The sequence below is a fragment of the Lissotriton helveticus genome, chromosome 9 (genome assembly GCF_964261635.1).
Source record: "Lissotriton helveticus chromosome 9, aLisHel1.1, whole genome shotgun sequence".
In the NCBI taxonomy this organism is placed as follows: Eukaryota; Metazoa; Chordata; class Amphibia; order Caudata; family Salamandridae; genus Lissotriton; species Lissotriton helveticus.
This window is the reverse complement of record NC_136070.1, coordinates 1,020,247,624-1,020,262,378: the sequence shown is the minus strand read 5'-3', so window position 1 is coordinate 1,020,262,378 and position 14,755 is coordinate 1,020,247,624.

Genomic DNA, 14,755 nt, shown 5'->3' with positions numbered 1-14,755 from the left:
CGGCCACAAAGGGCCGGCTGGAAACATCCAAGCCCAGCAGGCCGGGAGGCAGCACAAAAAACACCCCGTCCAGAACAGCCAGATAGGGACTGAAGAGGAACGCCACTCCAGCCCAACAGGAGCAGCATCAGCACCTCATCCCATTCCTGTTGACAGACAGAAAAAACAAACAGGTGGAATGCTGGTTAAGTACTGCTTATGTACGCCCAGTGGGAGGGGTTGGGGTTTTGGTCCCAGAATTTCTCTGTTCTTTTTTTCTGTCAGAAGATGATCATCTCCACGTCTCATGAATGGGATGAGGACAGGAGGGACCTGGGGGTAATGTCCAGGCTACAGCTGGTTGAGCTTTGCTCAGATGCAGTTGTGCAACTGTCAGTCTGGTCCACCTCTCGGCTAGCACTGAACTACTGTGCACCTGCGTTCTGAACTAAATCTTGACAGCTACGTGTCCCACCAGATAAATGCCGCAGTGAACAGGTCAGCTCACTCAACCTCTGTGCAGTTGTACATCCCCCTGGGAAGATGGGGAAGGGAGGGTGGAGAGATCCCGACAGGCACAAGGTGATCCATTCCAGAAACAAACACACATATACACCCTTCCTCTCTCGCTCTTCTATTGCTATTGCTCCTGCCGCACATGCTTTACTACTACTGTGCCCGAGGAAGCATGCACTACTACTGCCTGTCACCTTGTGTATGCAAGGAAAGCATGCAATGCAGCTACAGCTTGCATTACTCTCTGTCTTCTTGTGTGTGATAGAAAAGGATGCAATGCAGCTGCAGCTAGCACTACCGTCTGCTTCTTGTGTGTGCAAGAAAAGGATGCAATGCAGTTGCAGCTTGCAATACTGCCTATCTTGTGTGTGCAAGAGGTTGAAATGCAGCTGCAGCTTTCACTACTGCCTGTCTTCTTGTGTGTGCAAGAGGATGCGATGCAACTGCAGCTTGCAATACTGCCTGTCTTCTTGTGTGTGCAAGAGGATGCAATGCAGCTGCAGCTTCAAATACTACCTGTCTTCTTGTGTGTGCAAGAGGACAATGTGATGCAGCTAGCACTACTGCCTGTCTTCTTGTGTATGGATAGAAGTATGCAATGCAGCTGCAGTTTGCACTACGGCCTGGCTTCTTGTGTATGCAAGACATGATGCAATCCAGCTGCAGCTTGCACTACTGCATGTCTTCTTGTGTATGAAACGCAGGATGCAATGCAGCTGCAGCTTGCCCTACTGCATGTCTTCTTGTGTATGAAACGCAGGATGCAATGCAGCTGCAGCTTGCCCTACTGCCTGTCTTCTTGATATGCAAGATACGGATGCATTGCCACATGTTCTGTATTTCTACGAGAAAGCATGCAAAGCAGCAATCTGTGTATTACGAGCCGTATTTGCGTGTGAGTGTGTGTGTGAGGGGGCTTGCACAGCTGCGCATGTCACCTACCCTATATCTGTTTTTGTTGTGTTGAGGAAGCTTGCACTGCTCCTGTCTAAGTTGCATATTTCAGTAGTGCTATTGCCTAGTGGCCTAGAGCGCTGAGAAGATTGCAATTGGCAAACTATGGGGCAGATTTATGTTGGACTTGCGCCATGTTTACGCCGCCGTTGCATCACGCAACGGCGCGGAAATGTGGCGCATCCCTGCGACCTATTTACAACGTGACGCATCTAGGCAGATGCGTCACGTTGCAAAGCCCTGCGCCACATGAAACCTGCGTCAGGTTTCATGTGGGCGTTCTGTCGCAGGGTGGGCGTTCCCTCGTAGGAAAGCCCCGTAAAACTGATGCAGTGAAATCTACAAGATTTCACTGAGTCAGTTTTATGACGCTGCTGGGTCAAATCCTTACGCCTGCTTTTACGCCTGCGTAAGGAGTGACGCACCACGTTATGTATGGGTGGCCTCTGTACATTGCAGGAGTTGCGTCGCACTTGCGACGCTACTCCAGCAATGCGCCGCCCGTACACCACAAGATGCGTCACGCATCTGCCCTTCCTTGCACCATGGTGCGCCGCATTGTAAATGCGGCGCATCTGTGGTGCCGCAAGGAGGGAATTGCGTGACGCATCAGTTCTGGCGCATCCCTGCTGATTTGCAGAGATGCGCCAGAACTCATAAATCTGCCCCATATGTTTTCTCCTGTCTGTCCCATTTCTCTTTTATGTCCCTTCATTTCTCGTCCTGTGGATCTAAGCCCTGCTCTCCCCTCCCCTGTCTCGCCCTCTCTTTTCTTCCAGGTGTTAAGACTGATCACTACAGATAACTTTGCCTTCTCCTAATAGTCTTCAAATGTCTTTTTAATTGGAGAGGGCCTCCTCCGCCTCTCCCGGCGCTGCATTATTTATAACGCCGCCGCGAGCTCCGCATGCGGCGCGCGCATTCATCACAGGAGACGTCGCAGTCGTCGAGCTCTTCGCAGCCTCCGTGTAATTGGGCAGACTGCGGCAAGGCCTAGCAGCGGATGACGAGGCGGCGGCGGCACGAGGCAGCGCCCGTGGGCAGGAGTGGGATGGGGGATGCTGCTGCAATCCGGGGTCCATCCATGCATTGGATAGTGGCTGGAATCCAGTGTTACCTTCCGTTCACCCCTTTGTTTTCGCAGGCACGCACCGACTGACGCCTTCGCCCCTCCTTCTCCCCCAGCATCAATCAGCCCCGGCGTTAATGTTCGTGTTTAAATCCTGGCACGCGCAGTCATGAGCTGCTGATTAAAAATAATGGAGAGGCATGTGCGAAATGTATGAAACGCGAATATATTAACCATCATCTCCCTCTCCGCTCGATTCCCCCTCTGAGGATTAAGCTCGGCGCTCCTCGCCTAAGTTGTCATGTTTAATGTTGAGTGTTGCAGATCCTGAACATAACGAGCAGCTCCATCCTGGAGGATGACGAGAAGGTGCGCGCGCAAAGGCATGCCGGGGGGGGGGCGCGCGATGGCGCGTGGTTAGACATCAAACAGCACAGAAACACAAACAGCTGCTCCGTACCGAACGGCGAGGCGCCTACCTGCGCACCAGCAGGCAGCAGCACCTGGATCTGTTAAAAAAGGAGTTCATGCTGCAGGACCAGGAAGTGGCCCACAAGGCCTCATAAACTACTATCACGAAAGCGATTTTAGAGTTGGGCAAGCTAACAAAGTAACAGGGCGAGCCACAGCCGAGCCATGGGTTGGGCTTGGCTCTTACAGTCCCATCCTCGAGCCAAGCCCGGAAAATGTTGCAATTTAAAGCATACAACAATCATCACGAAAATATGGCAAAGTCTCTTGAAAAAGGAAAAACATTAACTTAGAGCCATTTCTACCCCACACTGGCTACACTGCCAACAGTGAACAAAGAGGCAAGACAGTTGTCATGTGAACCCTGCACGTGGAGCAGATTCATGTACACAGACCAACATTACGGTTTATTAAATCAAACACGATTGGTTTTTGGTCTGCTGGTATGTTGTATCCAAGTACTTGAAGGTGCTTTCATATGTGAAAGTGAAGAAATAGAAGGACCAGTAAAATCAATTTTCTGCCTAAGATCACACAATTTGGTTCAGCTGGGAAAACACGATTAGTTCATGGTTTCTGGTTTCACTTTGTACAAACCAGCTACTAAATTGTTATCGGTCTCTCTTTTTCCTCCCAAATGCTAGTGCTTTTTTTTTTAACTCCCTGTGAATGAGGGTAGTGTGGGAGGGTGGCAGGAAAAAGCCACACGAAAGCTCAGCTCTTTCAGTGTTTAATTATTTAAAAAAAAAAAGTGCTGGGGCTCTAGGCAGGAGGCCTCTGCAGCTTGCACCACCCATTGCCCCTGCCAGCGCTGGAAAATGACAGTACCTACACAACTAATAAGTAGCACATTGCTTCAAGTGTGACAAGTCAGACTATTTCAGGCCCCCATAGCGATGAAAATACATCTTGGTTGGCAGGTGTTCGTTGTTTTTAATGCTTACTGAATTAATAAACAATTACTGTTCTGCTCATCTCTAAATTATACAAACAGCGCCACCATATGGCAGCTGTCGTAAGTGCTAGTGTCACCAATTATGTACTGGTGCCGACAAGTAAGTGCTGGTGCTGATCACCGGAAACCAACGGCTCAAATTAAGCACTAGGGGGGCGTGGCCAGCAGCCAGCGAAAATGGTCGCAGGCTGAGCCAGGTGCACTAGCCGTCGGCCTAAAGCCCCGAACAATATCCGTCAGCATCCATGCAGACCATGAGAGCTGATCACCATAATCATTGGGGAGGCGCCCTGACCCCTGGGGGGAAAATCGACTGTAGCGGCTGATAGCCTCAGGCCGCAAGAAAGGAATCGTGGCACTGCAGAGCACAAGATGGCGGCACCTGACACCTAGCGCAGAGGCTTACGGCTGGAAGGATGAGTGCGGCGTGGTGCCAGCAGCCGGATCAACGGAGTGGCGAATGGAATCCTGACAACAATCGAGGGTGTTGCGGGAAGACGGACGCACAAAGCATTTTGCGATGACGTGGGAGTGTGGGCCTGCAGCGACTGAGCACTGGCTCGGAGGCCGAAGACCGAGGAAGCACAGGTGCAGTCGAGCCTGCAGTCCGAATACTGTGGCGCAGACTGGGCACCCTCTGCATATCGAGGGGGCTGCAAGGAACAAGCGTCAGTGAGCAGGTGAGTCCTAGAGGAGCGGGGCTCTAAGGTCGCCGTCAGCAGAGTGATGGACCTGCCACCTCCACCCCCTCTCTTGTGGCAGGGAAAACTTCTTGGTCTGTGGCGTGACACGAAATCGGAGTGTTGGTCCGCCGCAGGCAATTGCTCGGACGAGGGCCCAGTGCGAAGGCTGCGCTTTGAGGTTGGTCCAGTGGCGGATGGGTTCCTCACGTGTCAAGAAGAGCCTGTCCCAAGTGCTGGTCGGCGGCCCCCTGGTCAAATAGAAATGGGCCCAACGTGCACTTTGGGTACATACCCTAAGCAGTGGCTAATCATTCCAATGTTTTCAGGCAAAAGAGGCTAGCCCCAATGGTGGTGAAGGATGTGAGTAAAGCTTAGAATTGGAAACGGGCAAGACCATTGAGGAGACTGTTGGGGGGTCATATTTTGGTTCCCTGGCCCTGCCGCAGAACCAATAAAGAAGAGCCTGTGTACCACAGCAGGGGGCGAGACAGAGACGCCTGTTGAGACTGCGCTGCTGAACCAGGAGTACTGTGCCATATCCCTAGACTGCTAAGGCAGGTGGAGTTGCTCCCTGGTCCTGGGGCATAAATCTGGAGGCTGGGGGTCACCCACTTGTGGTGCCTTTAATAAGAGTTACTGAAAGATGGTAGAGAGGACGCCAACAGTGAAACAAGCTGGTGGAAGCAGAGGGGCACAGTAATTCCCCTGGGGCTAAATGTTGTGACATTGGAGAAAACTATACCTGAAGGGGTGGTCACCGGTTTAAGTTTGGATCCTGAATTAGCAGATCCATTGCCCTAAGCCGCTGGGAAAATGGTACGGCCCAAGCAAATGTGTGCTGGACAATCCAACTAGATTGATAAGTACACAGTGCAAATGAACAGAGGGAAGAATGCGACCGGGGCGGAGGCACCAGAGAGCGAGGAAGAGCCATCTCTTAGGGACATCATGCAAGCCATTGGAGAGCTGAGTGTCATGTTGGAGCCGAAACTAGACTCCGTGATGGAGGAGGTGAATCTTCTCCAAGCTGACTTCCAGAAGCTGGCCGACAAGGCATCAACTGCGGAGGCGAGTGTGGGAAGTCTACAATCAAAAAAGAAGCGCCTAGAAGACCAGGTGGCCATGCTCACCATAAACCAGGCTGAAATTCTTTCCAAGCTGGAAGATAAGGAAGGCAGAGCAAGACACAATAATAATAATAACATCAGTTGACCTCTTTCTGGAGGACCGTATTTGAAATAAGCTTAAACCAAAATGCCTGTCTACGTTTTTTTCAGTAGAGCGATAACATCGCGCACTGGGGGCACATCCTGGTGCTCCTCCTTCAACAATTATAGCATGCTTGCTGAATTACAGGGATTGAGATGCTATCCTTCAGGCAGAACGACAGGTGGGGGACCTACATCGTGAAAATGCCTGTATCCGTTTCTTCTCCGACTTCACACTGCAGGTGCAGCGCCAATGACTCACCTTCAACGCAGTAAAAAGAGCCCTCCATGCGCAATATGTGAAATATATGATGCTGTTCCCGGCCAAGCTAAAGATTCTGAATGGAAGAAAGACCCACTTCTTTACAACTCCGGAAGAAACGAGCGACTGGTTAGAGGGTTGGCAGACGGTGGGTCGGAAGGAGAGCTCAACTCCTCTGCCTGACTGGCTAGATAAGAGGGAAAAAGAGAGGTCATGGGTAGTTAACTTAAGAGATGATGCCTGCTTACTATATACGTCTAATCTACAGATAGTGGAAGCTTTTGCCTCATATTATGAGGGCCTATATGCACCGAAATGCACAAGGTCTGAGGGAGACTGCGATGAACTGTTGCGAGATTTTATGCTGCTGACCCTCTCAAAGGAGTTGAGAAAAGCCTTGGACGCTGACTTTACGACTGAGGAGCTGTCCGAGGCATTGAGTGCCCTAAAATCAGGGAAGGCGGCTGGTCTGAATAGCCTCCTATTTGAACTATATAAATGTCTAGGATCTAAAATAGCAATTCCACCGTACAACATGTTCATGGAAGCATGCGAGGAGGGGCAACTGCCCGTGGATCAGCGAGCTACAACTATTATAGTCATTCATAAGGTGGGCAAGCCGCCAGACACATGTAACTCATACAGACCAATATCTCTGCTTAACGTGGAGACAAAAGTCCTGGCCAAAATTTTGGCTAAGCGGCTAGTGGCCATCATAACAACTATTGTACACATAGACCAATCCAGATTCATGCCACTCAGAAGCACTCATCATAACCTGCGTAGGGTGTATGGAGTCCTTCATCTAACTAAAGACCCAGCCAGGCAACAGACGGCATTGATGGTACTTGACGCCTCAATGGCCTTTGACAATGTAGAGTGGCGCTGCTTGTTTGCAATCCTCACTAAATTGGGTTTTGGTCCCACCTTCTGAAGTTGGGTGAGGCTGTTATTCTGTGGCCCACTCACTTGTGTGAGGGTCAATGGCGTGTTGTCCAGACCGTTCCAGGTGAGGATAGGCATGAGACAGGGCTTTCCCCTGTCGCCCCTATTGTTCGCTTTGACTCTAGAGCCACTGACCCATTGGGTTAGAATGGACCCAATGATCTTGGGCATTGTAACACCAGGGAGTTGAGAGGAGCGGATATCTTTGTATGACGATGATGTACTCCTATATCTTGCACAGCCCTACTACTTGATAGCACGAGTGCTGCATATATTCGAACTGTTTGGCAGCTACTCGGGTTTCTCCATAAACTGGGCCAAGTTCCTGATCTTCCCTAGGTCCGGCCCTTCCCCGTGGTTGCCAGCAAAATGCGAAGCCCCAATAGTAACAGAGGGCTTTAAATACTTAGGTGTGTATGTTACCCGAGACCACCAGGCATTTCAGGTGAGGAATCTCACTCCCCAATAGAGAGACTTCATGCAGATGTACAACATTGGGGAGCCCTGGAGTTGTCGTTGATGGGCAGAGTGGTGTTATATAAGATGATGTCCCTACAGCGTCTCCTATATATCTTACGGAATTCTCCCTATCCAATCCCCTCGACGATATTCGGGTGAATAGCGCAGGATGTCCGGACACTGTTGTGGAAAGGAGGAGCACCTAGAATAGCTTTGTGTAAGCTGCAGAGAGGAGTCTACGATAGTGGACTCACAACAACTAATGGTAAAAAATGACTGGGTGTTTGAGGACAGAAATGAGCCGGCCTAAAGAGTGGACAGAATAGCAATGGCAGGGGGAGCTGTGAGTTGCTTCTCTACGCGGGAAAGGTGTCCCCCACATGGCCTAGACACACAGCAGCAGTGGTGGCATGTTAGATGGAAGTGAACAAAATACTGGGATGGCGGGGCAGGTTAACAAGTATGACACCCCTGTGGGTAGGGGACCAGTTGAAAGAAGTAGCAGCACTGGATGGCGCCAAAAGTTGGCAGACAATAGGAATAGAAAAGTTCGGAGACGTATGGTGGAACGGAGCACCTTTACCATTCGAAGAACTGCAGCAGGAATACAGTTCAACTCCGACTCAAAGATTCTCATACTTGAGACTCATGCATGCCATGATAAGCTATATACAGCAAGTCGAGACTCTTCCAGACCATTCCCTCTTGGAGGATAGACTTCTGGCAGACCCCATCCTCTAGAAAGTCATGTCTGCAGTCCCCCATAAACTTATAAATAACAAGCCAGACCCTCTGATAGCCCTTAGAGCAGCCTGGCTAGAAGACTTGGGCAATATAGATTGAAGAACCGGTTAAACCCACTTACTGGGTCTCGGCGACGGGAGAACCACCTAAGTCTTCCATACCTTCCATACTTAGTAAAAGGAGACACAGGAGCCTTCGTCTGCAGGAAGAACCCAGATTTATTCAATAGCCCGGGCTATGGAACAGAGTCCCAAGCTACTTAGAGACAAGACAGAGGAGGCTGCTGCTTTACTCCGCAGCTTACAAGCCTTTTATACTTTTTCATTCCAGTCTTTTGGCTGTTAGTTCATTGTTCAATCAGGGCAGTGTTTGCAGTTGATAACCAGATCCACATGACGTTTGTAGATGGTGATCTGGTCAAGGCTTGGTACACAAATCATTGTTCACTTGGCTTGATCAAGGCTCAGTCTTTCAGTTCATTGTGCAATCACCTTGATCAAAGCCTGGTCTTTCAAGGCATTGTTTAATCACCCTGATCAAAGCCCAGCAGTCAGACCATTGTCCAGATAGCCTGATCACGGTGTCAAGGATGTTTACCAGGCTGGGAGCAGGAGATGGAAAACAAATAATTTACTCAGGGTGTGAGTGTCTGGTGGCTTTCAGTTGAACTGAAAAGAACAGGGGGGTTGGATGTGCGACAGCTCCTGGGCAGAAATGCAGGCTGCAAGATGGCTGTTGTCGTGTTAGTTAGTTTTTCCTCAGGCATCAGCAGAAAGGGCCAGGTGGGTCGTGTGGAAGTGTTTGACACGAGATGGCAATGAAAAAGCAATGGAATCTCGGTACAAATGATGCCGATCAAAAGAACACTTTTCCTCGGCCCCTCCTTTTGCCATTGAGTGGCAAATACTTTAAGAAATGTTCATGTTCATAAGGCCATTGGTTTCTTGTTGGAGCATCATCATCATAATGGTGTTGTGAATGTTAAAGGGTGGAGGCTTGATGGTCTGGACACACATTCTACAGAGCACTGGCAGACACTGAAAGCACAAACAGAAGGAGACCAGGACAGTTACTCCCAGGGCAAGGAAGATGAGGATCTTCCACCCCCACTGGGAAAGGAGGCCCCAGATCCAGCATGTGAGGGACCAGTTGCCTTCATCCAGATGAATTTTGGAAGAAAGATGATGCAGACGTTGGATGGCATCATACACTGTAGGTGTGTTGTCTGAGATGTACACGCAGCAGCTGGAGCCGATCAATTTACACACACCACCACGATGGGCAAAGAAGATATCTAAGACTATTCTGTTCTGAAGCGTTAAGAGGCAGTCTGCCTGCAGCTCTGCAGTGATGTTGGAGAGGGCACCAGCTGTTACTGTGATGGTGGCATCAAGGACCCTGGTCAGTCCTCATACAGCCCGACTGTTGGCCATGGGGCCCCAGAAAGGAAGGAAACCTTTAAAGAAGTCCCTGGTTTCCTGGCCTGCTGTATCCTCGGCTGATATGACACCCCTACGTGAGCGGCGCAGAGCGCCCTTCATTGACAGGTGGCAACCTCCATGGGTGGAATACGTTGGTGGAAGGAGGAAGGCCAGATAGCAGGTACCAGACCAGTTACGGGGAGCCAAGTGTAGGCGCCAGTGCCACAGATGAAATAGGTGTTGGGGGATGCCACCAGCTTCGGAGAAGATGTAGAGTTTAAAGTTTTTGTGATATCACACGTACTGGTACCAACTTTCTTAGTCCCTAGGCCATGAATGCAGACACGGCCTTGCACATTTATGACATTCACAGTGTCTCGTTCATCAGGCAGTATCCTTCTTGTGCATAATCTGGAAAATGTTCGTCTGTTAGTTGAGTTGAATACTACCATCTCACCAAGTTCATCTGGTGATAGTAGCGTTGTGGATGAGCTGGTCGGGCAAAAAGGAGCATTGGCATGGCTGGATCTGTTCCACCAGGGGTCATCCGGAAATGTTCCAAGGGCAGAATTGGCAGTACCATTGACAGTGTAGGCCTCCTGCATCAACATCCACCATGCAAGACAAGACCCAGAGATGGAAAAGGGGTAGGGAAAGAATGGGACAGGGTGTATTATGTAATGTGGCATCAGTCCACACACCCAGCAGTTGGAAGTGTTCATGATCAGCTTGTGTTGGTGAAACATTTGGATGAAGGTGTTGTTGAAAAATTCTGCACGGCGGGGTAACTCGTGGGCTGGTAACGTGTAATACTGGTGTTCTGCAGGAGTTGGGGTAGGAGTTGGTGAGGTAAAAGGATGGTAGATTAGTAACAGTCAACCAAGGATAGACAGGATGAGGGAGACAAACAGCGTAACCACGGTGACCATGAAGCATTTACTATGTCGGAGGCTGACATCTTGTTTCTGGATTCAGGTGTTTTGGATGGCGGCCATTGTGCTAAGCCAGGGACCTCTAGTGGCTGTCTGTGATTGGTGGTTGCTTCATTGGGCGCAGGTGCCAAGGGCCCTTATGGCTTACCTTAGTCTGACACACCAGCACTACTCTTAGCCGGGGAAGATCACAGCCTTACAGCCTATAGGTACTTGGCAAAGTCAAGGGCAAGCCTTCCCTCGGGGGCGCAAGTTGTATCGGTCGGAAGTAGGGACGGTATGGTCGGGAAACAATTGATCTTGGTGTTGAGCAGAGTTAAGGGAGGGTTCCACCCTTCCTTTCAATATGCTGTCACTCTCTGCTTCCGTAGATGTAGAATGCAGTCTGGCATCGCTGAATGGGACAAACGTCGGGACTGTTTCTGTTTCGGAGTCTCCTAGTCCTTCCCTCACCCACTGATCATAGGGGAGGGGGAGAGGCACACGCCTGCAGTGCGACGAATACACCCAATTCTTCCGACCTTCTACTTTCACGGCAGTGTGGGTGGCTAGTAACACCTGACGGGGTTGTGTCCAGCGGGGCTCGAAGCTCTTAGTCCGTTGAAAATTCCGGATCAGGACCCAGTCACCAGGTTGGATAACGTGTCCTGGGCCCTCGCTTTTGTCAGGTATGGCCTCGTGCACCTGGTGATAAAGAGCACGAAAGGTATTAGTTAGACAGTACAGATAATTAGTTATTACAGGGTATTCAACGTCAGACAGTTTCTTAGGCCGCAGAACACCCCATACATTGGCAGGACTCCCGAACACAATTTCATGGGGAGATAGCCCTATCCTGGTGTGGGCCGTTGTTCTTGTGGATAGTAGGGCTAAGGGCAGAACATCAATCCAAGTGACACCTGTCTCGGCTAACATCTGGGTCAAGACAGTGCGTGCACAGACGTCTGTCTCATGTACAAAAAGAAAAAAAAATGTTTGTTATAATCAGGAGTACCGAGGACTGGAGCTGTACACAGAGCTCTTTTTAAATCCTGGAAGACCTGCGTATGCTCTCTAGTCCATGGAAAGGAACTGTATGATATGTCTTTAGTGGTGAGGGCAAGAAGATGTTTGACAATGGCCGAGTAATTGGAAATCCACTCTCTGCAGTATGAGGTTAGACCTATGAAGGCTCGCACCTGCTTTTGTGTCCGTGGGGCTACCATAACAATGATAACGGCTACACGATCGGTGGTGAGCTGCCTTCCCTCCTTCGAGAGGAGATGACCTAAATAGGTCACCTTCTCTTGACAAAACTGAAGCTTTTTTTAAAAAAGACGTTGTGGTTATGGAGAGCAAGGTGGCGTAACAAACAGAGAGTAGCCTCTTTACATGTCGGGCGGAATTTGCAGTAATGAGGAGGTCATTAACATACTGCAGCAGTGTGGAATTATCAGGGAGTTCCAAGGAATCTAATGGACTTTTGAGAGCTTGACTATAAATACTGGGGCTCTCGGTGAAGCCTTGAGGGGCACAAAATCTAAAGCTCTGCCCACCAAGGGAGAAACCAAAACAATGTCTGCTGTCAGGATGTATAGGAATGCTGAAAAAGGCATTCTTCAGGTCTATGACAGAAAAGTGCGTGGCGTCAGAAGGGACCATTGTAAAAAGGGCTGTAATGTCGGGGACAACAGGGTATTGGAAGATTGTTCATGTAAACTGGCTCAGTGACCAATAGTGGATTTGCATCTGCCACCACAAGGCAGAAGAACACAGCCTATGAACAGTAAAACTATTTGTGAAGATCTGCATTGAAAAGACACCTCTTTTCCAAATTTGCTAACATTTTGGAAAGTTACACATTAATCACCATTTTGATGTCCTCACTCAAAAGTTCTTCCAAAAGAAGCAATCAATGTGTAACAATTAAGATGAAAATGTCATACTTCTTGGAGGCAGTGCTGTGGAATGTGGCTGCTTGTTAAAGAATATGCGCTCTAATGGCTGGTAACATATCACACCAATAGATTTGTAGTCAATTAGTACACTAAGTACAACTGATCAAAACATTTTATATGTTGGGAATAAAGATTTACGTGATGCTACGCTGCTCGTCTATTCTAGCCTAGAGGGCTACCTCTTGAAAATGTATTAATTCACACTCCAGATTCCTTTGGTGAGGTGTCTCTTCATGAGCATCTTCAACATCAAAAGTCATGTTGGTAGGAAACACTCACTTCAATCGATGGACAGCACATTATGACGTTATATGGATCTGAAAGAACTGGACTGCAGGCATGGCACCCATGTCAGTGTCAACATTTTAAATGGCAGTCTATAGTAGTAATGATATTTTGCTTGGCATACACTTCTCTCTTAGATATGGAAACAATTATGGAAACAAGTAATGCACAACACTTGTATAATGGGACAATGTTACTGAGGTGAGCTAATGGAATCAAAAAGGACCATTGTAAAATCTCTCTAATGTAACCTTAAATCCTGAAATAACACATGATTCATAAAAAGGCCAAAATAGCGGATGTTTGCTGCACATTCATTGCATCACGTGTAAAATAAAGGGCTTCCATAAAAGCAATGTGCTACTCATTAGAGGCGGCCAGCTAAGCCACTGAAAGCGGTCCCCAACTTCTCCACTTCTTATGCATTCTTCAGGCTACTACCTTTTAGTCATGCCGAACAGCAGCCACACTGTTGTACAAAATGGCTAAAACACACTTGTCAAAGACAATAGCTCTCACATAGGCAAGACCTATTGGCTTTACCAATGCTTGTTTTCAAAAAGCGGACTCATCTGCTTCAATTACTCAGTGCAGGTTTTACACCACCTCTTTCAAAGATCCCTGGGCACCAGAATTCTCAGAATCTCACGTTTCTAATGTGTCCATATGGCTGAGACAAGAATGCCATATTCACGGTGAGATTCAAGGGTCTGTTGTTATTTCTGACTTGAGAGCTCGTGGGAGAGCAAGGCGTCACCGCAAAATGTGCAGCACTTAAACTAAAATACGATCACACCAAATAGGTTTCCTCATTATATATATATATATATATATATATATATATATATATATATATATATATATATATATATATATATATATATATATATATATATATATATATATATATATATCCAACACACCGCCTCTCCTCTCACGCTCTGGATCCACTCCAGCCAAGAAGGGAAATAACGGACACGGACCAAGTAACGTGCTCCAAGTTATTTAATAGAGGTGCAGGTTCAGTCTCATGACGTTTCGGCTCGCAAGAGCCTTGTTCACATGATATATATATATATTCTCTCCACCAAAGTTGCCCTTGTGGAGCCACCACACAAGGAAGGGTTACCGCACACGACGCCACAGGTGATCGGCTGTCAGCATGTCGAAATCCTTCACAGCAGCCATACGCGTTTCGAGCTAATAAAGCTCTTGTTCACTGGCCAAATGATGAGATGTAGGCTTTGAACGTTTTGAACAGCAATTTTATTCAAGAGTCCCGCCCATGTGGGCGTTACCACAGGCATGCTGGTAACAGTAGTCCTGGTATGCCTGAAGACTCGGCAGTTCGTTAAAGCAAGTGCGCTGACATTCCATCATTTACAATAATATTCCCGGTTGGGCAGAAGGTAATTGCAGCATGATGTTCAGCTTCCCAGTATAAGCCTGTGGCTCAGGCCCCCTCCTTTCCTGCGAGTGTTTAATGATTTCCAACACCCAGGATCCGCTGAAAGCGGCGGGGGCAGCTCCGCGACCGGCACAGCCGCTTAAAATTCTCTCCACCAAACATGCCCTTGTGGAGCCACCACACAAGGATGGGTTACCGCACACGACGCCACAGGTGATCGGCTGTCAGCATGTCGAAATCCTTCACAGCAGCCATACGCGTTTCGAGCTAATAAAGCTCCCAGAAAGCATTGCTTCAGGTGGTACACCTGAGCACAATTATTGTGAGGATTTACTGGTGTTTGCGGCTGCCGTCATGTCACCTGGTCTGTCACTGAAGAGGGCGTTGGCCCGAAACGCGTCTGGCAGGAAAACCGAAAAGGACTTTGTTCACGGCTCGTGCCCTTGCTTTGGCATAATTTCCTACCTGTAAGTGCATCCCACCTAGGGGCAACTCTTTCTTCTTTTTGATAGCGGCCAGCCCGGTCG